Here is a 19,270-nt window from a genome sequence, read left to right on the forward strand (position 1 = left end):
ATATATTGCAAGGATTCCACACATATAAAGAACGCCGAATCTGACTTCGTATGAGGAAGTTATGATTTTTCTAAGTTTTGACTTAACGGTATGCAGCTCGAATACTCGATTTGAGATCGAGCGGTTTTTAACCAAAACAATCTAAACGGGAATCGAAGATCTCGTCAATTGTAGTGAAACGATAAAAAGATAGGCGAAAACGGACGTCGGATGAAGAATTTATGAATTTATAACGGAGTTTTCCTATCCCGGCCTACTAAAAATAATATAATAAAAATAAATTCAAAATTAGCCAACGAAGTCTAAATGAAAGTTGTAGAGCATAATCTCACCTACGCGCGGATATAAAGAACATCGAAAGCGAAGCTCGTATGCGAAAGTTATGAATTTTTGAAGATCATGGCACGCATACCAAAGCTTATCCGAAGATTATGACCAACGTACTCTATGTACGCCCAGCGTATTGATTACGCCCAGCGTACTCCAAAATTATGTCCAGCGTAATCCCAGACCCATCAGCTTATAAATAGAAACTGAGATCAGTCGATTCTTTTTCCATTTTTCTTCCTTTCTCTCTAGTTTTTGCCTCGATTTGCGTGCCAACTATATCCCGAAGCCCTGATATCATTCCCGAGCCTCGAAAGCAAGTTCCGAAGTCCCGAAGATCTCGAGAAGTGAGATTCCCGAGCAGAAGCCCTGCCCGCGAGGAGCCCGATTTTTTGTGAAGATCTTCCAGATCTACCCAAGAATACTACTTCTACAAGTCGTAGTGCCGTCCGATCATCTTCTAATCAAGTGAGTGTGTGGTCACTTTCTTCTTACACATAAATATTAAGTATTTGCTATGAAATATGTATGATGTGTATATATATTTGTTGTTTATTTGAGATAATTGTGGAATGGATAAATTATATAGGTTTTAATGAGTTAAACCGTATACGTATTTTGTATCTACGAATATATTGGGTAGAACGTTGGTAGATGAGATTCTTGGTATGGGATAAAAGATGATTTGGATCATAAGATATAAGGGTAAAGAGATAAACTTGTTATAGATTCGGGAGTATGGATTAGATCAAGAGGTTATTTTTAGATTCGGGAATATGGATTAGGTAATGAGGTAAATGTTAGATCCAAGAGTGCGGATTATGTATTTTTGAACTATGTGTTCATCCGACAGGGTATCATGTGCATAGTCCCTTTCATGGACATAATTTTAATACAAGTATTCATTAAACTGTTAATTATATATGTATGTGAAGTATTTGTTATTGCCCGAAATACGTGTTATATATATAATTGATGATATACAACGTACGTACCAGTTATGGTCCCATATGTGTTAAGATGTGTATATCTTACTTAAAACTTTGTGTTAAGTATACTCGTAGTTAGCGTTTCCAAATGGGGATAGTATCGAAAATTGATTATAGGCATCGTAGGCTTGCCTAGTGATGGGTTAAGACTTAAATAGGGATGTTTAGTTCCATTAAGTTTGGACATTGGGTAGCCTCTTATTAAGAGTACGTGTGTTGTGAGATTAATGATCGGTGGAGTACATCCTACGAACAGAAGTACATTTTATGTACGAAGTCCTTTTCAAAGCTCTGTGTCATGGGTGCTGCTTATGCCAGAAGTACTATCATGTACAAAGTCTTTTGACAATTTTGTGTGTCGGTTACGGGAGCGTACGGGAATACTCTATTAGTATTTTCCCATACTTTTATTTTGAGAGAGCTTTGGAGTCAGTGTTTCTTTTATGAAGTGATCGACCGAGCTTCATATGTCAGCGTTTTCTTTCATGAGGTAATTAAGGGAACTTCGTAGACTGCCTAATAAAGTGTGTCCGTAATAGACCACTGCTAGGTATGTCTGGTGTTATATTGTTGGGTAGGGTGCGTCTGGGGGTGAAATACCTCATGTATTCAGACCACAGCCTAGGCATTAGTCGGTGTTTCCATTTCTGATGCTGGATAGGGTGAGTCTGGGGGTTCAGACCACAGCCTAGGCATTTGTCAGCGTTTCCATTGTCGGATAGGGTACGTCTGGGGGCTACATACCTCAAGATATTCAGACCACAGTCTAGGCATTGATAACTACCCTTGACTTAATCGTCTTGCTGTTCTTTCTTTTACGAACGAAGGTTCGTGGTGAAACTTATTCCATTCCCCTCATTTAATGTCTTTATTGATCCTCGTTTGCTGCTAGGGAATTTCCAAAGCAGCTTCGTCAGTTTGTTTTTCATATCAATTCCTTAGGCTAGATCTCGTAAGACCATAGTATAGGGTCAGTATGTGGGGATCGATGGGATGGGATAGATTGTTTTAGAAATATGATTTATATGTGTTAATAGTATTAGTGGATTTGCAGGATCAAGATATACATTATTATCACATGGTTTGAACTAAGAGCTTTCGTACTCTGTGTTCCTTAGGTGATTGAGTTCGCCAGGGATATTTGAACTACGTGTTCATTAGGTGTTTTTAAACTTGGTGTTCATTAGGTATTATTGAACGGAGGGTGTTCAATGGGTGTTCTTGAACTAGGTGTTCATTAATTATTTTGAACTGCATATTCACCATAGTAATCTAAAAACCATGACAGCAGTGGACTCTGTGCCAATTCCTTAGGGCAATTCTTAGGAATGAATGGGAGAAGGGTAATCGGTTCTTAGTGTAAATCTCTATGAAATAAATAGAGATAATATGGGTGGGTATTTGAACTGATAGTTTGATAATTGAATATAATAATTATATTATTGTGGGTTGAAAAATCTATATACTCACCAGGCTCCCAAGCCTAACCCACTCAGTTTTCTTTGTATCACAGGTATCGATACGAAGATATATTTCATGGAGAGATTAAAGGAGATGTAAAATATTTAGTGTAAATAATGTAAGTTCTGTTTATGCTTATGTGTCTGTATCGAAACATGACATCTCGAGATTTTGTTATATAATGAAAATACATTTCTTTAAATAAATTCTTTGATACATCTTTATCATAATTTGGGAACAAATTCCGCAACTGTTTTCTTTAAAAGATTACTCTGATTTTTAAAACAAAGCATAAACAAATCGGTCTTTTCTGGTCGTGAAATTGGGGATGTCACATAGTCAAAGTACCTACTTGGACAAGGTGTTGAAACGGTTCAGTATAGAGAATTCCAAGAAAGGTGACTTACCCATCTAAGGAAATACCGAACCGAGTAAGACTCAAAGTCCGAGTACAGAGGCTGAGATAACTGAGATGACTCAAGCACCATCTTCTTCCGCAGTTGGCTCGATCATCTATGATATGACTTGTACTCGCCCTGATGTGGCCTTCGCTTTGAGTGTGGTCAACAAATATCAAGGGAATCCTGCTAAAGCTCACTGGACTGTGGAAAAGAACATTCTTAAGTAGCTGATTCAATGTGATGACATAAGAGTCATAGGGTATAGTGATGCTAGCTTTTAGACTGACAAAGATAATTTTCGCTCTTAGTTGGGCTGGGTTTTTACCCTGAATGGAGGAGTGATAACTTGGAAAATGTCCAAACAGGAGACTGTAGCTGATTCAACGTGTGAATCAGACTACATAGCAGCAAGCGATGCGTCAATGGAGGAGATATGGCTGAAGAACTTCACCGGAGACCTTGGAGCTTTACCAGCTATAAAGGAGCCTATGGATATTATCTGTGACAATGAGGGTGCGGTTCCCTTAACCAAGGAACCAAGGGATCATTGCAGATCCAGGCATATCGACAGGAAATATTACTTCGTAAGACATCGGGTGGAAGACAGACTCCTCGTAGTAAAGAGGGTATCATCAGATGAGAACCCTGCAGATCCCCTCATGAAGGGACTGAGTAGGGTTAAGCATTTACAGCATGCAAGGAGCATTTAGCTGATGGATGATATTAGTTTTAATGATTAGATAGCTATTTTGAAACTTTTAATAGATAAAATGTAATTGAGATTTGATGATTAAATAAAAGGTGTTAATATATGAGTATAGTTACTATCTTGTGTCACTTGTTTACTATTTTTTCATTTTGCATGTTTTAACTTCTAGAATAATTATATTATTCAAACTGTCCACAGTTGATCATACTTTGGAAGTAGGTATTAAGGCAAGACTTCCTTGAATTTGTCTTGTAGATTGTCGGAAGTGTATTAGACACAACAAAAGTTTGCTACAACATTCATGAGTGCTCATGAGGTCTGAGTTTTGGATTAAACCCACGCTCACTTGAATCACTTCATGGAATTAATCACGAGTGATCATGAGATGATAATATTATAAAATCTTCAAACCAAGATATGTGAGTTGTTGACCATGAACTCGTTGTACATTGATAGTGCGAAAACACATCAGTAACTTGGTGTCTAAGCCTATAACTATAATTGGTAAGTACTTAACTAAGTGGGAGACTGTTGGATTTGGTGTCTAAGCCCATAAGTATAATTGGTATGTACTTAACCCGAGAGTAGCATGGTCCTTTTGGGTTGCCTTCACCGGTGCAATTTGATAGGATGGACTTTTGAGAATAAGGTTATTTATGATTTGTTAATATATTACATGTGTAATATATTAATATGAAATCATATTATTTAATTAGTATTGATCAAGAATTAATTTGGAATTAATTCAGTGATCAAAAGAGACTAATTAAGTATACGGGGACTGATTTGGTAAATCAATGATTCTTATAGTGTGTGCCAAAGATCTATGGTTATTTAGGATGGGCTAAATCAACATGGATAGTCCACGGAGGTTTAACCCATGGAGCCTAAGTAATATGAAGAGTCATGGTGCATTAGAGTTTGCATGGATGTAACCCCAGCACTTGTCATATTATAAAAAGAACTCCCTATGTCTAAAATCGGTTGCCACATACATCCTTGGAGAGTGTGAATCGATTTTGTGCTAAGCAACTTATTCTCTCAAGCGTCTTTTTGCATGTCATGTTTGTGACACATTAGAGGTGCTAAAGCTTTTGAAGGCCAATTACTACAAGTCCTATTAAGAGGTGAGTTATCTAACTAGTTAGTTTGTTCAATTGAAAATTTGTATGCTAGTTAGGATGTATGCTTTCGAAAAACAAATTGCATGTATAGTTAGAGAAATCATAGATCTAAAGCATCTAGGGTTTCATGTGCACCATAAGGTTGTTAGAGTGCTCATAACCCATCAGAAGGATGCTCTTGCGGCATGAAATTCCTTCTTACACCATAATGCTCCGTCTTGCACCATGAGGGGTTCCTCTTGTGCCTTGAGGATGCCTCATGCGTCATGGGGTACTCCTCTTGCGCCATGAGGTATGATCTTGCGCCATGTATGGCCTTGTTGCGCGATGCATGTTCCTGTTGCGCCATGATGGTGTTGTTGCTCCAATCTTGATTTTCTTGTGCCAAACTTGAAGCCACTTGTGCCGTCCATATTCCTATTGCGTCACGATGCCACCAGATGGACCATCTTGGTCCTTGATGAGCCGAATATGCTATGAAGACTTCTATGATGCTCTAGATAGTTCAAGGATGCTCAGAACTTGGTATTTCTCAAGGATTACACCATGTTGTTTTACTATGATGGATGTTGGGCCGTTAGAGTTCATGATGTGCCACTTATACAACATGATGCTCCACTATAGAAGAAGGTGCTCCATCATGTGTGTGGCTAATGCTTATGGGTTGTATGAGATGGAGATGCTACATGGCAGAATATGATTGGTTGTCACCTTTCATAGGCCTATGAGCCAATGGGCTTGGCCTGATAGGTTTTTATGTTTGAACCCTTAACTATAAATAGGCTCATACCCCCATCATTGTAAATCTCTAGATTGATGTGGGAGCTCAAAGTAAAATACAATTTAGAGTACTTGAAATAGTCCCAGAAAGTTAATAAAATTCTCTCTCTCTATCTCTCTCTCTCTCTCGCACTCTCTTTCTCTCTCTCTCTCTCTCTCTCTCTCTCTCTCGTTCACCCATTAATGTAGGTCACCTTAACCGAACCACGTTAAATATTGTGTTCTATTGATTTACGTTTTTCAAAAGTTTTGCGAGTTCACCAAATTGTCTGAAGTGTTTAACTTGTTTTGTTGTCACCCAACAAACTTGTATCATAGCTATTACTGAAGACGGGAGAGTTAAGATCGAAAAGTTCTATAGAAAAGATTTCAGTTTTTGGAAGATGAAAATTGAAGACAACCTCTACGAAAAAGAATTTACATGAACCTATGTTAGAAGATAAGTTGTTCCTTATAAAAAGGGAGGATTGGGGGTTATTAGATTGTCAGGAACTTGTTGCGGTGCGTTTATCAATGGCAAAGAACATTGCTTACAACATTGTCAATGAGAAGACAACTTATGGGTTGATCAAAGCGCTATCTAACATGTACGAGAAACCTTCAGCAGCGAATAAGGTTCACTTGATTCGAAAATTGGTAAATCTAAAGATGAATGAAGGTGGCTCAGTGATTGATCATGCCAATGAATTTAATTCGATCTTGTCAAGTTTGACATCAGTAGAGATTAAATTTGAAGATAAAATCCAAACATTGCTATTATTATCATCATTTCATGAAAGTTGGTCAGGAACAATGACAGTAGTTAGCAGCTCAATTGGAGGTGCCAAGCTGACATTCGAAGGCATACACGACTTAATCCTTAGTTAGGATGTGTGCATACGAAGTGATGGAGAATCATTTAAAAGTATTCTTAGTACTGGGGAAAGAGCAAGGAAGTCCAACAGAAGGAGTGGGTGTAGAGAAGATCATAGTCGAGAAAGAGGGGTGTATCGAAAAACAGGAAGGAGATCACTTGTTGGAACTACAAAGAAAAGGTCCATTTTAGCAATTTATCTCCAAAGCCTCTTATAGAGAAAGGAATGAATGAGATGAAAATTGCATCAGACTATGAAGGAGATGCTCTTATATGTGCATTTGAAACTCTATTGATTCTTGGATCATGAATTTGGGTGTGTCATTCCATGCTAGTAATTCCAAAGATGTAATGCATACTTTCAAGCAGTACTAAGGGAAGGTCAGACACGCGGATAACAAGAGCCTTGATATTATAGGTGTTGGGGATGTAGTCCTCATGACTACTATGGGTACGAAGTGGACTTTGAAAAATCTCAAGTTCATTCCAGACTTGAAAATAATATTGATATTAGTGTGGCGGCTTGATGACGTAGGTCACCATATCAATTTTGGTGATCATCAATGGAAGGTGATAAAGGGAAACTTGGTGGTTGCTAGAGGGCAGAAACGGAGTACACTTTACATAGTGGAAGATTCTGATCATGAGGCACATGTTGTTGAACAAATCGGGGCATCCACTCTATGGAACCAAACACTTAGATACAGGAGTGAATAAGGAATGAAGATTCTTGCCTATAAAGGAAGAATTCCATATACGAAGAATGTGGTAGTAGATTTCTGTGAGCAATACGGTCTTGGGAAACAGAAGAAAGTTACTTTCATGAAGGTAAGAGATCCACCCAAGACAGGGAAATTGGGGCTTGTTCATTTAGATTTTTATGGTCCCACTTCAGTTACTTCAGTGGGAGGATCCCGATATTATGTTAGTTTCATTGATGACTGTACTAGAAAAGTTTTGGTCTTTTTTTTAAAGCAGAAGTATGAATTTTTTAGTGCTTTCAAAAAATGGAAAGCAATTGTGGAAAATGAAACTAACTTGAAAATCAAGTGTTTCAGATCCGATATTGGGGGCGAATATAGTAGCAAAGAATTTGTTTATTTCTGTGTTGAACATGGAATCAGGATGAAGAATACTGTTCCAAAATCACTTCAGTAGAATGGAGTAGCTGAGAGGATAAACGAAACATTGAATGAAAGGGCGAAGAGCATGAGATTGCATCCAGGTTTACCCAAGATGTTTTGGGCAGAAGTGGTCAACAAAGTTGCATACCTAATCAATAGAGGGCCCTCATTTCCCATAGGGTTCAAAATTCCAGAGGAAGAATGGCAAGTTCGCGAGATTTTATTCAAACACATGAAGGTCTCTAGTTGTTTCTCGTATGTATTGTTCAATGAGAATGTACTATACGAGGATGAAATTGCTAAAGGATCAAGCAGTAACAAACAACTAGATAAGGAAGAACAAGTTGAGTTAGAAGAAACTTTAGAGAATAACATTATAAAACCTATCAGTATCGCAGAGATAAGTGAAATTTCAGGAAGCAGTGGGAGCTCTGATGAGACAGGAGATGGTAGGAGCATGGATGATAGTTGTTCAAAGAATAAAGGGTGTAAAAACTGAAACTCCTACATTCCGTAGATCCACTAGAGTACGAAAGCCTCCAGTTAGGTATTCTCCTTCAACAAACTTCTTGTTGCTGACAGAGAATGGTGAACATGAGTGTTATGGAGAAGCCTTGAGGATGAAAGAATCCACACAGTGGAAGAAAGCTATGGAAGAAGAATTGATCTCACTTGACAATAGTCACACCTTGTCCTTGGTTAACCTCCCAACAAGGAATAAAGAACTAGAAAACATGTGGGTGTTTCAGGTTAAGGATGAGATTGATGGCACCAAGAGATATAAGGCAAGTTTGGTAGTCAAGGGGTTCCAACAGAAGACAGGGGATGATTATAATGATATATTTTCTCCAGTTGTGAAAATAACTACAATAATAATGGTTTTGAAAATTGTGGCCTCTGAAGATCTCCATTTAGAGAATCTATATCTGAAAAAAAAATCTTTTCTCCATGGCGATCTTGAAGAAGACATCTACATGTATAACATCCGGATTCCCAGGCATCTTATTTTAATTATTTATTTTGAGTTTTGTGGAGGGACTTGGCGAGTTGACGCTTAGACTCGCCGAGAAGGATCAAGAATTTTTGACTGGATTAATGATCGGACTCGACGAGTCGATGCGTGGACTCGGCAACTTCGTGCTGTAAAGTGAAACCCTAAATCTCAGGGTCTGAGCCCTATTTAAAGGCGCTTATGGCCTTCATTTGCGGCCACTACTCCCCTATGAAATCCCTAGAGAGAAAAGAGAGCTTACAGAGCAATTTAGAGGCTAATTCTTCATCCTTTGGTGTGATCTTGCAAGAAGGAGTAGGAAAATCCAAGCTAGATCGATTGTGGAGCTTGGATCTATGTTGTTCACACTGAGATTCACGTTTTGAGGTACAAGCTCTTTCCCATTTCGTGTATTTGATAGATTCCTTGAATCTAGGGTTTCCTTTGCACCATTTTGAGTTAGATCTTGAAGCATATGATGTCCCAATGGGTGTAATGATAGATCTGGAGCTTGAGAAGTCCAAAAGGTCCCAAACTTCCAACTCTATGTTGTTTCATGTGAGTCTTGAGAGTATATCCCCATTTTAAAGGTTATTTCTCCATTTTTGGTCTTATATGCATTGCATGAACTTAATCGTTGAACCTTTACGTGGCTTTCGAGTGCTAGCAAGTTAGATCTTCTAGTTGGAGAAGCAGATTTTACCTCGGAAAGTCGTTTGAGTGTTATCATGGGAGGAACGCACCGAGTCCATAAGGGGACACGACGAGTCGAGTCGGGTTGCCCCGCGATTTGCGACATGTGATAACCCGTTGAGTGAAGGGTTGACTCAGTGAGTCGAGTGAGGACCAGTGGCGAAGAAGACATGCATGGACTCGCCAAGTCACACGAGTGCACTCGCCGAGTCTGGTCAAAGTTTGACCATTGACTTTTGTTGACTTTTAGGGTTTCGTCAACAATTGGACATGTGGACCATTTGAAGGGTAAAATGGTCTTTTAGCCTTCTTAGAGGACATCGAAGAGGCTAGTCTAGCCTGGAGAGCCATTATTGATTTAAGATAATTGTTTATGTGTTTAGGCGGAGGCTAGATCAGTGTATACGTGTGCGAGGTTATCCGAGATATCTGAGGCTAGAGTGGTATCTAAGTGTAGACCTGAGGGTCTTGTGTGCTATGTGTATATTTGAGATTATGTGCTTTGATATATGTATGCTATGATATGTGTAGACCGGACCGGAGGGTCCAATGATATAGACCGGACCGAAGGGTCCAACGAGCTATAACCGGACAAGAGGGTCCAACGAGCTACAGGACTGGAGGGTCCCGCTGAGACACATCGACCGGAGGGTCGTACTGTGGTCTTGAGTGGTGTATGTGTTGTATGTGGTATTTTGGGGAACTCACTAAGCATTTATGCTTACAGTTGTTGTGTTATGTGTTTCAGGTTCTAGTGATGATCGTGGGAAGGCGCTGGCATGATCCGTACACACTCGTGGAGTTTATGTTTTGAGATTCTGGGATATGTTTTGTGATGATAACATTTCATACATTATGTTTTGACATTATTTTATGAGTAAATGTATGTTTTAAAAATGAAAAATTGTTTTGAAAATTTGACGTTGTTACAACGTGTCACAACCAGAAGATTTTCCCACAGTTGGAAAGGAAATTCTGGTGTGAAAACTAAAGAAAAGTATGTATGGTTTGAAGCAGACTCCAAGGTAGTGGTACTTGAAGTTTAATAGCTCCATGCAATGAAATGGGTACAAAAAATGTGAGTTGGATCACTACTATTATTTTAAGAAATTCAAGTCCTCTTATATCATCCTATTGTTATATGTTGATGACATGTTGATTGCTAGATCCAACATGCAGGAGATCAACAAGCTAAAGAAGTAGCTGGCCAGTGAGTTCGAGATGAAGGACTTAGGGGCTGATAAAGAAATATTAGGCATAAGCGTAGCCAGGGATAGACTTACCGGTACACTACAACTTTCACGAGCCAAGTACATCAAGAAAGTTTTAGAAAATTCTACATGACAGGTGCGAAAGCTAGAAGTATACCGTTGGGGAGGCAGTTGAGACCTACCAAGAAGCAATCATTAAAAACAAAAGAAGAGAGAGAATACATACTTAAGTTCTGTACGAATCTACAATTGGTAGTTTAATGTATGAAATGGTATGCACCAGATCAGATTCATGTCAAATCCATGAGGACAACATTAGGAAGGAGTGAATTGGTTGCTACGCTACTTAAAAAGAACACCCGAGTGTTCCTTCTGTTTTAGAAGAAAAGGGGTAGTTTTAGAAGGGTTCGTTGATGCAGGATTAAGTCGATGTGCAGATTCAGGCAAGAGCAGAACATGTTATGTGCTCACAATTGGAGGTACAAAAATTAACTGGATGTCAAGGTTACAAAAGAGTGTTGCTCTTTTAACGACATAAGCAGCATACATGGCACTAGAAGAAGCTTCCAAAGAGCTCATATGGTTGAAGAGTTTCTTGTTAGAACATGGAATGCAACATGAGGATTATATACTACATTGTGACAACCAAAGTGCAGTTCACTTAGCAACAAATCCAGTGTTACACAGCAGAATAAAAGACACTCATATGAGGTACCATTTCATTTGAGAGTTTATAAATGAAAGAACTCTAAACTTGAAGAAAATCCTTAGAACGAAGAATCCAACTGATATGTTCACCAAGGTGGTTACCACTGAGAAGTTGAAGCCTTACATGGCTTTAACTGGCCTTTCAAAAGTATAAAGGGACAGGTTTGGTAGAGAGAGGGAGAGGGAGTACTTTGAGGAATAGTAAAATTTGAATGGCAGATAAAGTTGTTCAAGCCTTCAAGTGGGAGATTATTGGGGTATAAAGTCTTGTCCAACATGGAGCACTTAGATCACAATGGAGCACTTGGGATTCTTGGAGCATGTGACAAAGGAACAAATCATCTGAGAAAGGAATGGATTATCTGAAAAAACAATGGATCAAGTGCCAAAGGAACGAATCACACAGAAGGGGGTTTGGAGCACCTATAAGAGGTTTGGAGCGCTTGGGAGTGATATAGAGCAACATGGGGATCTTGTTGCGCCATATATTAAACGGATGTGACAAGAAGGATGCTCTTGCGCAATGACATTCCTTCGTGCTCCATAATGCTCCCTCTTGCGCCATGAAGATCCCTCTTGTGCCATAGGGTACTCCTCTTTTGCCATGAGGTATACTCTTGCGCCATGCATGACCTTGTTGCTACACACATGTTCTTGATGGGCCGTGATGGTGTTGTTGCTCCAATCTTGATGGTCTTGTGGAAAACTTGAAGCCACTTGCACCATCCATATTCCTGTTGCGCCACGATGACGCAAGATGGATCATCTTAGTCCTTGATGAGCCAAGTATGATATAAAGTCCTTTATGACGCTCAAGATCGTTTAAGGATGCTTAGAAGTTGGTATTGCTTAAGGATTACACCATGTTGTGCCACCATGACGGATGTTGGGCCATTAGTGCTCATGATACGCCACTTATACATCATGATCCTCCATTATGGCAGAAGGTGCTCCATGATGTGTGTTGCTGATGCTTATGGGTTGCATGACATGGAAGAATGTTCCAGAAGATGTTGGATGACGGATTATGATTGGTTGTAACCTTTCATGGGCCTATACCCAATAGGCTTGGCCCATTTGGGTTTTAAGTTTGTGTTGGAGTAATGTCTAAGTCCATAACTATAATTGGTAAGACTTGTCCCAACCCAGCATGGTCCATTTGGGCTGCATTGCATCATGCATTTGGATAGACTATAATGAGAGAAATAACACTTAAGGTCGGTTAATATATTATAAGTTCTAATATATTAATAAGGTTATTTAATTAGTATTGATCAAGAATTAATTACGTGATCAAAAGGAGACTAATTAAATATATGGGTTGATTGTGTAAATCATTCATTCTTATATATGTGGGCTTGTGATCTAAGATTCCTTATGTTGGACTAAGTCCATGGGGTGACCCATGGATACTCCATGGAGGTTAAAATCCATGGAGCATAAGGAATGGGTAAAGTTATGAGTTACATGGAGTAACCCTAATAGCCACCATATAAAAGAATCCCATGGCTCAAGAAATCGGACACTATGTGTGAGAAATAAGGGCGAACAGATTTTATGAAGTGTTCCATTTCTCTCAAGTCATTGCATGTGCATTTGGTGTTGTGTGACCCATTTGAGGTGTCACACTTGGGGCACTAGACACTCAAGCTTCATGAAGACATTCTATATCAAAGAGGTATCTAATTCTAACTTGAGATATTCATATGTATCAATGTTATTATGCTAGTTAGGATTAATACCTTGGAAAGTTTATATTTGCATGTATATTAGAGAAAACATAGATCCAAGGTATTTAGGGTTGCATGTACACTTAGGAGTGTTAGAATGCTCAAAACCTAACAGTGGTATCAGAGACTAGGCTTGCTTTCTCTTGTACTTGATGCAAATACATTTTTCGAAGCCAAGAAGCTGTCCAGATAGAAAACTCGACGAGTTTCTTCAATAAACTCGATGAGTTCATGGTTTATTTCATGAACTCGATGAGTTCCCTATAGAACTCGACGAGTTTTGGCCCCTGACAGCTTGTTTTCGTGTTTCTTGGCTGGAATTGGACTAGAAACATTAACCTAAGCTGTTTTTTAACTAGTAAACTTGTTTTTGATGTGGTAATGTTCATGCTAATCCAATTTCTAAGATAACTGTCAATAGATTCATGTTTTGTATTAGTTTAAAAGTTATGCTAATTACATGAAAAGTTTGATGTGAATTATCTTTGTTTATATGAGTTTCTTAGATTAATAGATAAGTTAATTGATTATGTGTTTTCAATCCCTTTTAATCTAAGAGATGATTCTAAAATGTGTTTGTGTAACTTGTCCTCAAGTTACATGAAAGGTCACATTTTAAGTTTCTTAAAAATATAAAATATGGCAAATGTTACAAAATGAAGAGTCTTGTTCTCATTAAATGGTTTTATGACTCCATAACTTGTCCTCAAGTTATGGAGGTTCAAGAGTTACTTCATTAAGTAATAAAATGTGTAACCTTAATTAATTACATAAGTGACAAAATAAAGAAAAGTTACATTCTTTTATTAGTTTAAAGTCATCCATAACTTGTCCTCAAGTTATGGAACTTGAAGAATTGTTTAATTAAAAGTACTTTGAAGACATTGTCACACCCCGGCCGTTGGTGGAAACACCGGGTAGTGTAACGTCATTTTTCGTATCACAGGTATCTAACATACATTGAACAATACTTAAAGCAAATACATACCTTTATTAATGATTGAAAGTTACATTATTGTTTTCCTAGTATTTATTACATAATATCTGACTATGACATACTTCTTAAAGAACAGAAAGATACTAGTAAAACTTCTCCTATTCGAATACATACCCGCTTTTGAAGTTCCTAAAAACACATGCATTTTAAAATACGTCAACATAAAGTTGGTGAGTCCACAGGTTTTGACTCCATAAAATAATACATTTTTACACATTCAAAAGTATAGTTTTGAAAGTATCATTTTGACTCTCCAACATTAGGTATAATTGTATACTTATCAATTAAGTGTTATACCTAAACATTTCTTAATCTTAAGGTATAAGTAGGGGAAAACTTATACTTAACATTAATACTTGTATACGAAAAGGTATAATGTTTCTACAATTTGCTACCATGAGCCTGTAACAGCTGCTATGACATAATACCTCTGATAGAACAATACACTCATATTTTACCATGAGAACAAATACATTCATGATTTAACATGAGAAACAACATCGTACGCTTCATCGACGCCGAAACAATAACAAATAAAAGGATAGTTCATCACTTGTTTTTGGTTGACTGTAGCTAACAGTCACAAGTGGGTGGTCAGCCCGTATACTAATTATACACGACTTCCTCGCTCACACGGGATTAACGATTACAGTTCAGAGGATTTCCGCTAAGATCCCCAATCTTAGTAGATGAATACAATTACTCAGGTAGACTTTGACGGCTTCCTATAGCTATAACAACAAAAGCATCTTAATGTCTAAAACCTTAAGTTACTAGACTTTGCTTTTAAACATTACTCCTAACTTCATAATATTTAGGCAGTATAACAGCTATATCTTGAAGTAAAAACCAGGTTTTATGTTGACCTAAAACCAATAATAATAACATACAATGTTTCTAGTTTTATCTTGACATAAAACTAACAATAACAACATATCCAGTTTTATCTTGACATAAAACTAGTAATAACAACATATAACATATCTAGTTTTATCTTGACATAAAACTAAAAATGACAACATATAACATATCTAGTTTTATCTTGACATAAAACTATTAATTGCAACATACTATATAACTTAACATATAAAACTTCCGAATATAACTTCGGAACTATCTCGCACACAAAATATATATATTGAATCCTAAGTATAACTCAAGATCTACATTAATATACTACTATAACAATAACATTTTAACAACGTTACGATAGTTGTATATTTTCAGATACGAAATAACTATATCCCGGTTATTATAACTATCTATGTTGCTACTAATATACCATCATATAGACATAATAATAACATATATACAATGACTAGCATGCGTTTTCCCCCGAAATATTAGAAAGTGGGGCCATGAAACTCACCCTAGTAGCGTGATTTTATGATATCTAAGAAAAACGGTCAGCGTGCGAGATCGTCAGGGCTCGGCAAGCAAAACGGCTCCAGCAAACGAGAGAGAAAGAAGAGAAATAGTGTAAGGAAGTGAATGGGTCGATCTTGCTATTTATTGTAAGATTTTATGACACTCACATCGTGAGTGTCATAAGACTCACGCCGTGAGTCTGCCTGATTCACTCCGTAGACTTCCCATTTGCGTCCCTAGCTTTAGAAGGTGGCCATGACTCCTCACGCCGTGAATTTGGATCCTATCCTCTCGCAGCTTCTAGATTCCGAATTATGACAGAATGACTCCTCACGTCGTGAGTGTCATAAAACTCACGTCGTGAATTAGCTAGTTTAGGGTTTTTAAAAGCTAAATCTTCGGAAGGCCAGAACTTTTGCATACGAACTCCGTTTTTGACGTTCTTTATATGCACGCGTAGGTATTTACGAGTACTAAAACTCTCTTTTAGACTTAAATAGCTAATTCTAAGATATTTTAAATTTCTCTTATTATAGAGATTTATAGTGTTCGGTTATCATAACTTCTTCATCCGAAGTCAGATTCATACGTTCTCTATATTTTTGGAATCATATGGACGTATACTTTGAGTTGGTATACTTTGAGTTGTATCATAAAGAAGTTCATATTTGTATTAGAATTTATCATTAACTACATAACAGTCTTACCACATTACTAGTTTAACATAATCACATTACATGATGGGCATAATCACATGTGATTGTCTATTGACCTATTTTGACTAGTGTTACACACATAAGTTATGGAATTAATTAGTATTGAATAGTTTTATAACTTGCCCTAAATTTTGGAATTTGAAAAGTTTTCACTTATGAATACTTTAATTCCAAGTTAGCCCTTAGAATTCTAAAAGTTAAAATTCAACCTTTATACTTTATAATATTATAAGTTAATAATATTTATATATATGTATAAGAGTAAAGTCAGTTCTTACCGTTAGTAGGCGTCATTCACGAAGCCGGTCTATAAGGGGGTATAAGTTACTGCCTATATAATGGCAGTTTAATGGGTGTCCACTCTCACCCACCGCTTCCTTGACCGGTGGAGGGTCGTTAGCTGAACGGGTAGGACAAGGACTAGAATTCTCCCTTCATTAAAAGTTTTAATGATAAACACTATGTAACTAAACTCTTACAAATACCCAATCTTAGTTACTTAAGAAATTTTGAATAAGGTGCTAATCCATGAAATTACACTTTGCACTTTGGTTAAGCCTTTAGTGGAGCGTGTGTGGTTAACCGGCACACTAACCTAGACTTAACAAGGTAGGCAAAGGGTAACTTAATATTTATCATAGTATCGGTGGAGCGTGTGTGGTTAACCGGCATATCGATTAAAGGGTAAATATTAAGGGTACCAAGTATATTTGCATGGTTACTTCACACCTTGTTTTGTGATCCTCGGCATCCTAGTCACAAAACCTGAAGGGCACACTCTAGATTGAAACATGCCATTGAACAGTTCAATGAATCTCAAAAAAATCTAGGAGTTTCAAATCCAAGTTAAACCTAATTAAACTACTTCGTTTTCATGGTGGAAATTGGTGAATCATCATTCGCCCACCTTCAAATATTCTATAGCTTGGATTATGGCATCCCTCTTCCAAGTTATAAAATAGTTTGTAGGGTCCTAGCCTTAATATTTCATATTGGGTGTTATATTAAGGACTTTAAATCAAATATCTTGAATATCGCCCAAAAGATGGCTACTTCAGACATCTATGATCTTCCCAAATCTCTTAGAACTTCACTTCCTCCACCTCCTCCAATTATTATCCCTAACCCACAAGTTCAAGATCACTCAAGCCCTATTGGCAAGGCAAGGTCTAGGTGTGATCACATCTTGGAAATGAAGTCACATATTAACATGCCAGGAGAGTTGAGTGTCAAAGTCTTGAAAAAGTTGGTGGTTCAATCACTTTCTAAGTCACATAGTGAGTTCCTTTGGGACTCCTATGAAACAGACTATGACAAGACCCTTAATGATCTTATCTATTTGCTAAGATCAACTTCCTAAAACTTTATGGACATTGACAATGATGACACTGGAAATCCAGAAAAAGCATTCTCTTCCCAATGGAAAGGGATCGGCCATAGTCAACTCGGTTGACCAAATGGTAAAGAGAAAAGCTAAGTCTGTGATAGTCTCGCGTATCATTTCCAAAGGGTCCATATGTTTATATTGCCAAAGGAAGGGGCATTAGTTGCGAAGCTGCCAATTTTACCTAAGGATGTTAAAGTCAATACGTTTGACCCTACTTCAGGTAAAGTCCACTATCTAACTATGCTAAGTTCCTATTATGAGATTCTTGATACATGATGTGACTGGGTCACATGTTGATGTTTTTAAGAATCAAAGAAAAGTGAAGAAACTTAAAGAAAGAATATGGTGAATCTGATCGGGTAGATGGATTTCTATCGCATAGTTTAAAGATCGAATTCTTGAGCTACTTCTTAGGAGTTATGATATATTGCTTAGGAATAGATAACAACAAAGTTTTCATGCGCTTTTGCATTGTAAGGATAGTTTTTCCGCAAAGTTTTTAAAATAAAAGGAAAAACTTTGATTTTATTTATTTTAAAATACCCTTACAATGACATTTGAAAAAAAAATTGTTGCTTATATGATTCCATTAATAGCAAGAGTGGAAATATGAAATTGATTCGTTCATTTATGGTAATGTCTAAATTTACTAAATAAGGAAAGATCCTCATCACCCAAGTTTCAATTAGACCGAAACTTGGAATCATGCAAGTTGTATAGTATGATGAATGAGAATTTTCAAGCATTGGAAAATTAAGACTAATTACTTGTTCGCATGGATGTGTGAGTATAGTAAAGGACTAAGGGATCAAGTACACATTCTTGTGCACTGATTAAGCCCACCACAAATAATCGTTAAGACTATTCGTCATAATTTACTAAAGTTTAGTAAATATGGTGATACTTAGAGGCCTAAGTATAATTTTGAAGCATTGAAAAGAATTCAGTGTATGGCAGAAAGAATGAGAAGAATCAACTTAGGTAGAAGGATAAAAGTTTCTCAAATCTGAAAAGATGAGAGAGTACTTTTGTATCATGTTATATGATCATCTTAATGATTAAGAGACCTTATCACAATTCATCCTTTAAGTGCATTCTGATAGCTAAGAAGAGGAGCTATGAATTGTTGAGGTGGTTAAATAAAGAAGATGATTCATACTTCGTTCCAAAAATAATTCTTAGAGTTATACTCTAAGATTGTAACTTGAGTGACATGTCTTAAACAAGGTTTAAAACACTTGTCAAATGTAAGAGTAAAAGTTTTCTACTTCTGTACATTTGAAATTGGTAAGTTGTGATGTTTTGGAGAAAACAAAGACCAACTAAGGCCAATTGTGTGAAGTGTTTGTCTTGATTAGAATCCACACTATCTCTTGAATATCTTACAAGAAAGTCTTATATTTCAAGAGGACAGTGGGAGTTCTAAAGGTCTTGACAGTCTCAAGAACTAATCAATAATAAAACCTGAAGTTCTTCACTAGCACACGACTTGAGGTTTATAACATATCGTGTTGACATATTTCTATTTATGTGCCCATTCCAGTTAAAGTTGGCTTTGTATATGAGTTCTTAGAGTTCTCAATTGGTTGCAAAACAACTTGGAAGCAATGGCAGGCCCTTCAGCTGCCAGGTGGCAAGAAATTAAGATTGAGTTCAATCCATATGAGTTTGGATTTGTCATTATCCTTGTCTTGTGACTAT

This window comes from Lactuca sativa, chromosome 5 (assembly GCF_002870075.4).
Source record: "Lactuca sativa cultivar Salinas chromosome 5, Lsat_Salinas_v11, whole genome shotgun sequence".
Lineage (NCBI taxonomy): Eukaryota > Viridiplantae > Streptophyta > Magnoliopsida > Asterales > Asteraceae > Lactuca > Lactuca sativa.